The sequence below is a fragment of the Tachyglossus aculeatus genome, chromosome 3 (genome assembly GCF_015852505.1).
Source record: "Tachyglossus aculeatus isolate mTacAcu1 chromosome 3, mTacAcu1.pri, whole genome shotgun sequence".
In the NCBI taxonomy this organism is placed as follows: domain Eukaryota; kingdom Metazoa; phylum Chordata; class Mammalia; order Monotremata; family Tachyglossidae; genus Tachyglossus; species Tachyglossus aculeatus.
Window position 1 is genome coordinate 105735906 of NC_052068.1, and position 9261 is coordinate 105745166.

Sequence of the window (9261 nt, forward strand, 5' to 3'; positions counted from 1 at the left end):
AAAAAGATTATAGGTTTCTTGTCTGCTAAATATTTGGTTTATCATCTTTTGCCCAGTAGGATTTTAGAAGCTTCTGAGCCATCAGCCTAATGCACTTTTAGGGGGAATATGAATGTGATTATCATTTGGCATTTATGAGACTGGAATAGTAGGAGTTACTGAGCTTCTTGTCTATTGAAAAGGGCATGGAAATCAAACAGAGTGTACTCCAGGGGTGACTGCATGGAAAAGGCTCTGAAGATATTGACTGTGTTCCCAACTCCACCACTGACCATTTAAGGACACCTCTGGGTAAGTTAATTGATTCATTAAATTGTATTTATTGAGTGCTTACTGTGCTTACCGAGCACTGGACTAAAAACTTGGGAGAGTACAAAGTAACAATAAATAGACATTCCCTTCCCACAGTAAGCTTACATTCTAGATGGGGAGACAGATATTAGTGTAAATAAATAAATTACAGAAATGTACATAAGTACTGTAGGGCATGGGGGCAGGGGGATGAATAAAGGAAGAAAGTCAGGATGATGCAGAAGGGAGTGGGAGAAAAGAAAAGGGGGACTTAATCAGGGAAGGCCCCTTAAAGGAGATGTACCTTCAATAAGTCTGAAGAAGGGAAGAGTAATTGTCCTTTGGAATTGAAGAGTTTAGTTGTTAACCTGATCTGCTTCTATTTCCTGCTGTGTGAATTGAATACAGTAAATGCTTTCCCATCCCGCCCTGGGTTTGAGAAAATTGACAAGATGATAGAGATATGGTACTTTGAGTTCTGTTACTTGATCGTTTAAAAGGAAAACTATTGGGGATCATCATTCTCTATACAGAATCTGCAACTCTTACCTGTGCCCTCATCGCCTATCCTGAATTGATGGGTAATAAAAACAATGTGACAGAATTCATTCTATTGGGATTTACACCGAATCCAAGGATGCAGAAGGCCATCTTTGTTGTCTTTTTAATCATCTACATCATCACCATGGTGGAAAATTTGATCATTGTGATACCCATAACCACCAGTAAGACAAGACTCTTGACTCCCCCATGTATTTATTTCTGGCCTATTTGTCATTTATCGATGCCTGCTATTCTTCAATCAACACACCTAAACTGATAGTCAACTCTCTCTGTGAGAAGAAAATCATTTATTTCAAAGACTGTATGACTCAGATCTTTGGAGAGCATTATTTTGGAGGAGCCGAAATTATTCCCCTCAGAGTGATGGCCGATGACCGTTACATGGCGATATGTAAGCCACTGCATTACATGACCATCATGAACCGGTGTGTGTGTGTGGTGTGGTGTACTGGTGGTGGTAGTCTGGACGTGAGGCCTGGTGCATGCGACCATCCAGATTTTCTTCATGGTCTATTTACCCTTCTGTGGCCCCAACATCATCGATCACTTCCTTTGTGATTTGAACACTTTGCTGAACCTTGCCTGCACGGACACCCACACCCTCGGCCTCTTTGTAACCACCAACAGTGGGTTGATCTGTCTATTAAACTTGGTCATGTTGATGATTTCCTATGTCATGATCCTGCGTTCCCTGAAAACATACAGTAAAGAAGGTAGGTGCAAAGCACTCTCGACCTGCGTCTCCCATATTACCATCCTTGTCCTGTTCTTTGTTCCATGTATATTTGTGTATATGTGGCCCATCTCCACCTTCCCCATGGATAAAGCTATTGCAGTATTTACACGATTATAACTCCTATGCTAAATCCCCTCATCTACACCCTGAGAAATGTCCAGATGAAAAATGCCATCAGGAAACTATGGAGCAGAAAAGTGACTTCTGAAGATAAATAGTCGTCACCCTGTGAAAATGATGATATTTGTCCAAGTGAAGGAAGTAGCAAGCATGGAATTCAGGTAACATTTTTAGGAACAATGTATAGGGCATTCAAGGCTCAGTGGAGCTCATATCTTATATGTCTGTTGTATTTCCCAAGAGCTTGTTAGAGTTTATTGCTATTTTGATGGTATCAATGCCTGTCTACTTGTTTTGTTTTGTCTGTCTCCCCGTTCTAGACTGTGAGCCCATTGTTGGGTAGGAATTGTCTCTGTTGCCGAATCATACTTTCCAAGTGCTTAGTACAGTGCTCTGCACTCGGTAAGTGTTCAATAATTGTGACTGAATGAATGAATATTGCATTCAGTAGTCGCTCAAGAAATACCATTGCATGAACTACTAAAGAGTCTCTTAGCTGTAGAGGTAGTCATCCTCACTTCAGCTTATTTAGCAAACTTTACATGATAGGCTGATTTTGCTTCTGCTACAGCTGCTTTCATTCATCTTTTTATCCTTCTCTCATCCCAAATGAGGAGAAATGAGAGAAGCCTGCTCAATAGTGCAGTCAGACCTGTTCTACTTTAAAGAATAAAATAAATGTTTCTTTAGCAACAGTGTTGCATTTTTCCTATTGCCTTTTTCCTATAGCTCCATTGAATATCACATTGTACCAGACATATCACAGTATTAACAGTTAGAATGGGTGTTTCCTAATTCGATTCCTGCCAAGCAGGAAATAGAAGATGGGAACTACTTGTGAATTTCAAAACAAACCAATGCTAACTCTTTCTCCAATCAACAATTGGGAGAGGGACAGTATTGGGAAGAATGATCTGTGATAGCATTCCACATCCATATCATGATGCTTAGCTATGAAGGCAAAGTGTACTTTCAGTCATTGATTCTGCAGTAGATTAAGCAAATCAGAAAACAAAACCAACTTGGAGGAGATCAGGATCAAATCAGAAGACTGCTTGGCAAACTATTACAGCCCAAAGAAAGCTGATTAAATAGGTCAGTGTCCAGTGTGAGGGATCAATGCCGCATACGTCTGCATCTGCTCCTGAAAATGAGAGTTGTTAGGGACCAGTCTGGATCCACTATGAGAAGCAACATGAATCTCTGGAAAGAACGCAGGCCTGGGAATCAGAGGACCCGGGTTCTTATCCCAGCTCCTCCACTTATCTGCTGTGTGACCTTGGGCAAATCATTTCACTTCTCTGTGCCTCAGTTCCCTCATCCGTAAAATGGGGATTAAGGCTTTTAGCCCCATGAGGGACAGGGAATGTGTCCCACTTGATTATGTTGCATCCACCTCAGAGCTTACTACAGTGCCTGGCACATAGTAAGCACTTAACAAATACCATTTATAAAAACAGAGAGAAAAGGAAAAGACAGAGGTGCTTGTGATGACAAATTTGTCAGTTTTTACCTTTCTCTCGGTGACACAAGCTATTACCTGATAGAGAATGTATTGGTTCCAAGTGCCATCGCAGAAGAAGAGCCAAGAAGTTATTAAGCATTTGATTAATTAGGCCTAGAAGCACTTCAGAGGGACTATGTGGCTCTATCTGGAGGTGATGACCAAGGAATTGAGGCTTCCCATTATACTTCACAGCCTTGCTCAAAAATGGAGAATGTCTCTCCTGGTGCACAGTCAAATCCTAGATGACAGAGTAGTCTACATAATTTAAAGTTGGATGAGAATTAATTACCCCAACCAATACCATGAAACTCTGGGAAGAACTAATGGCACAGGCTGGTATCATCAGCCAATCTTTTTGCAGACTTGGAATGGCTCAGAAACAGCATGGCCTAGTGTATTGAGCACTGGCTTGGGCGTCAGAGGATCTCCTCTGTGGAACCCTGGGCAGGTCACTGCTCTGTGCCTCAGTTAGCTCATTGGTTAAATGGGGATTAAGACCGTGAGTTCCTTTTGGGATGTAAACTGTGTCCAACTGGATTAGCTTGTATCTTCCCCAGCACTTAGTACAGTGCCTGGCACACGGTCAGAGCTTAGCAAATACCATTAAAAAAACAGGAGGAAGCAAGAGTCAGAGTTTTTGCGTCTAATTCCAGGTGAAACCATTCCACTGGGAAGACAGTTCTGGGTCACTTGCAGGATGGAGGTGCAGCGGAACCCTGAGTCCTGCTAGATGATCCGGGGTGTGGATGGGTTGCTGGGCTGCCATCAAAATGGCCCTCCTCTTTGGAGGAGTCAGCTATTAGAGAAGAGGCTTCCAAACAGTAAGCTCATTGTGGGCAGAGAATGTGTCTGTTTAATGTTACATTGTATTCTCTCAAGCTTTTAGTACAATGTTCTCCACACAGTAAGCACTCAATAAATACCATTGACTATGAAAGTATTATCCCTAGTCAGAGAGGGCTCCATCCTCTAATGTGTGTCTGTTGAATTCCTTATAGGCATGGGAGGCCTGGGATCATGAGGCACTCTATCCCTCTATCAAGGCCCTATCCAGGTTAGGAACTGACCAACCCCAGGGTTTTCAAAGTGATGGGTAGTTATTAGAAAGACTCAGGCCCAGTCAACACAAATAATTCAATAATTTCTTCAGTTGAGGCTGTGACAAGAACAGAAGCACAACACTGGAAATGGGTTTGCAAGACCCGTCTTGGGGAATTTTTGGATAATCTGGGTGGCAGAGACACCTGTGTGAAAGTATTGGTAAGCTCTATATCTAGTCCCTCCTTCAGAACACATTCAAGTCTTCCTTCTCTTCTCTTTCTCACACCTCCCATTCCCCCACAAACTAAAGGCAGCATCTTAAAATGAATGGTAAATGTTTGGTTTTAAGTCAAAAGAGTCTCATCTCCTACCCGCTTTCCCACACTTTCCTCTTTTTCCACAGTTCACCTTTGGAGAAAAGCACATGATGAGGTGCTGAAACAAGAACAGGGACAAGAAGGGGAAGAAAGGACAACAGACATGCTGTTTCAGACTATAAGCTCATTGTGGGAAGGGAACATGGCTTCCACCTCTGTTATATTGTACTTTCCCAACAGCTTGCTCTCACACAGCAAGCATTTAAGAAATAATTCTGATTGACTGGAGGAAAGGTGAGAGGAGAGGATGGTTGGGGTCTTGGAGCTGGAGGGAAGGGAGGAAAGAGATGGGGGGAGAGAAGAGAACTTAGGTTTGAGCGACCCAAGGAGATAGAGATAGATGGGAGCAGGGGTGAAAGTGAAAAAAAAGTTTCTTACCACAACCACCTGGTATTTAATATTGTCACGTCTGAGAACATAAACAGATAATGGTTACCCAAGACCTCCATATTTTCGGCCCGTGGGGTCAGGAAAACTCTGCTGCCCTTTCAAGTAGGGAGGGGTTCAGTAAAATACCTTAGGCATAGGCCCAAAAGTGGACTCTAAGATACTCAGGCACAAGGGATTGGACAAGGAAGTTTAAGCCAAAAGTCCATTAAGTGTTTCAGCTCAGACAACGCAGAGACAGGGTCGACTGGAGGTCTGAGAGACTTCTCAGGGCTCCCTAACCAAGCCCTGAACGATTGAGGTAACCCTGTAGAGCTGGGGCTGGTCACAAGGTGCCAGAAAAGGCTCTGGAATAAGTCACTGGAATGGGTCAGGGGAGGAGGCAACGTCAGGATATCCTGTTCCAGCAGGTTGGTGGTGACGGTGGGAATCCTAGTTCTATCTCTGTGAAAAGTAACTTTCAGTGTGGGGAAGGAAAGGGAGAAGAAGAGAGACTCAAAAGAACCCTCTCCCCTCGACCACCAGAACTAGAGCTAGATACTCCATTTTCTAACTCCTCATTTTTAGTTTCCCAGACCCTCCCACAGTTTCCCCTATGACCTGTCTTGCGCATGGACTCTTGCCTCACTAACAGTTTCAAACTTACCTATTGTCCGTAGAGTTGATCAGGGGGAGTAGGGAAGCTCTGTGCCCTAGCACAAAGACCACAGGCCTTGGAGTCAGAGGACCCGGGTTCTAATGCTCACTCTGCCAATTACTGGCTCTGTGACCTTGGGCAAGTCACTTGACTTCTCTGTACCTCAGTTTCCTCAACTGTAAAATGGGGATTCATTACCTGCTGTCCCTCCTACTTAGACTGTGAGCCCCATGCGAGACAGGGACTGTGTCTGACCTAGTTGATCTGTACCTACCCCAGAGAACAGAGGGAGAGTGAGTCAGCAAGGGGTTCAGTCATAGTGGTGGCTTGAGGCAGTTGAATCTGAGAAGAGCTAGGCCCTGTAGACTCAGGGAGAGCTCTATGAGAAGCCCAAGAGAAGATGAAGATTTTATAGGGGAGTGGAATTAATGACAATGGAGCCATCCAGATTGAAAATATGAGGGGGGGGAGGGGGAGACCAATGACCTTTTACTCCACTTTGGAAGACCGTGAGCTCATTGTAGGTATGAGATGGTTTCCATCAATGTTATTGCATTATATTATGTATTTCACTATATTGTATTACTAGTACAATGCTCTGTATACAGTAAATGCTCAATAAATATGCACTTATTACAGTGCTTTGCACAAAGTAAGCACATTCAATCGCATTTATTGAGCACTTACTGTGTGCAGAGCACTATGATAAGACCTTGGGAATGCCATTGACTGAAGGCAGGGAGAACTGCAGCCAACAGCCCAATCCATGTACCCAGAAATTTCCCAGCCCTCTGTATGGCTGTTTCACTCGGGGTATCAAAATAATGATAATGATAATGATAATGATAATAATAATAATAATAATAATAATAATAATAATAATAATAATAATAGTATTTTTAAACCCTTACTAGGTGCCAGGCACTGTACTATGTGCTGGGGGAATATAAGCCAATTGGGTTGGACACAGTCCCTGCCCGACTTGGGGTTCACAGTCTCAATCCCCATTTTACATATGAAGTAACTGAGGCCCAGAGAAGTGAAGTGAACTGCTCAAGGCCCATAGCAGACAAGTGGCATAGCCAGAATTAGAACCTATGACCTCTTGACTCCCATGCCCATGCTCTATCCACTATGCCACACTGCTTCTCCAAGGTTCAGGGACTATCTTGTTCAGGTGCATGGCCCACAGGAATGGGTGTGCCAAAAGGCACACCCATATATCTTGTGCACACATCTGTAGAACCTGATTCAGCAACACTGGCCCCAAGGAACCTCCTAAATTAAAGGAGTTGATTAGACAGAGACACAGATAATCTCCCAGATAGCCCAGGGCTTAACTGCTTTGGCACATGCTTCAAGAAAAAAAAGAATTCCTCCGAGAGAAGGAGAGAGATTCCTAAGAACAACAGAGCTGTGAACTTGTATGGGATACCCTTTAAATGCCTGTCTACAGCTCAAAGAGAAACCTGTGAAGTTATAAACTGGAAGGAGGGATGGAGAGGCATTACTAAAACGGTCTCCTCCTAGTGGTCTTTCCTATTTCCTGCAGTTACAGATTTGCAAAGAGGAAGGTCAGTGAGCTGTCCTCCAGGCATGAGGTTTTCAGCCCTCTGCAAGAGCATATGGTCACACGATCTTTATCAACTGAACGTGGTAGGACAGCTGCCAGCTGAGCTTGAATACACTGAGTAGTTTTACCTAAATGATTTACTTGTTTTGTGGCCACATATCCAACCTGTCTACCCCAAGAGTGCACTGTATCCTTCCTCTTTAAAGCAGCTTTCTCGTGTGAAAATCTAAGAGCTGGGATGGTAAAATCCTGAATTCACCAAAGCGCATCAAGATCTACAACAGCAACTTAAGGTAAGGATTTCTGCCTCATTGGCTTTTACAGTTTATTCGTAAATTTCTTTTTTTTATCTCATGAGAAGCCATTTAACTAAAAAGAATACTTTTTTTACTATTTTCTCTGATATTTTGGCAATGTCTCTGATTCTCAAAAAAATGCTTACCAATTTTGTAGCCTCATTTTAAAGGCTTTATAAGTGTGCGGCATCACAAAACAATTGATTGTTCAGAGATAGCCACATGTTCATGTAAATTTTGTTTATATTGATTTTTTGGTATTTGATAAGCGCTTATTTTGCACCGTGCACTGTTCTAAGGGCTGGGGTAGATACAAGCTAATCAGGATGGATATAGCCCATGTCCCATATGGAATTCACAATCTTAATCCCCACTTTATAGGTGGGGTAACTGAGGCCCAGAGAAGTTAGGCGACTTGCCCAAGGTCACAACAGCAGAGAAATGGTAGGGCTCAGATTAAATCTCAAATCCTTCTGACTCCCAGGCCTGTGCTTTATCCACTAGGAAACACTGCTTCTCAATATTACTAAGTAATATTATTATCTAGGAATCCATCCTTGATCAAAAATTTCAAAGAAACCTTGTGGCATCTCCTTGAACTGTGAGAATAATACTTTGGATGGAAATCCTGTAGGTGAGAGATGTACATTGGTGTTCACTGGTACAAACTGATAAAAAGAGAATGTTTGGAAACCAGTATTTGAACACAGGACTGAAGTGATGTAAGGATCAATCCAGTATGCTAAAATGATCCATTAACCAAGAGGTGATGTAGAAAGTTGGGTGAAAGTATATAAGTGAAAACAAAGAGATAGAATTCATTCTACTTGTTGAAGTCTCGCACCAACCCAACTCTGATTATGAGAGTGAGTCATGTTAGGCTATCAAGATCTGAAATTCATTTACATCAAAACTTCCCTACTTGAGTTATTTTTTAGTGATGGGCTGGCTGCAGATTAGTTACATAAACTCTCCTCCCCCAAATAGAGTCTCTTTAAAGGCACATCTCCAAAATGCCTTGGCCATCTAAGCCCTCATTTCATCTTCTTCCACTCCTTTCTGCATCCCTTATGTACTTGGATTTGCACCCTTTATTCACCCTTCCCTCAGCCCACAGCATTTGATTACATATCCTTAATTTACTTATATAAGCGTCTTTCTCTTCCTCTTGACTATGTCAATACAAGCAGGAAACATAACTACCAATTCTGTTAAATTACACTCTCCCAAGCGCTTAGTACAATGATATCCCCATAGTAAGTGTTCACTAACTATGATTGGTTGATTGATTGTTTAGCAGGATGTCTGGAACATATTCAGAAAAGTTTGCTACACCATTTCTGATTCCCATTTCATTTGTGGGCTCAAACCTCATCACTGGTATGAGCACCAGAATCTTTTCCCGTTGGCGACAATGCTTTAAGAAAATAAAATCATTTTACCTGTTCTGGTCACTGTCTTCACAGGTCCCCTATAATAGTAATAATAATAATAGTATTTGTTAAGCACTTACTATGTGCCAAGCACTGCTCTAAGTGCTGGGGTAGATACAAGGTAAGCAGGCTGTCCCATGTGGGGCTCACAGTTTTAATCACCATTTTACAGATGAGGTAACTGAGGCCCAGAGAAGTTAAGTGACTTGTCCAAAGTCACACAGCTGATAAGTGGCAGAGCTGGGATTAGAACCTACGATCTCTGACTCCCAAGCCCATGTGCTTTCCACTAAGCCACG

The 9261-nt window shown here is 42.5% G+C and overlaps 1 pseudogene; it reads left to right on the forward strand.

Moving 5' to 3' along the window:
* Positions 1–868: 868 nt before the first annotated feature.
* LOC119925408 lies at positions 869–1809 on the forward strand (annotated as a pseudogene).
* Positions 1810–9261: the final 7452 nt, after the last annotated feature.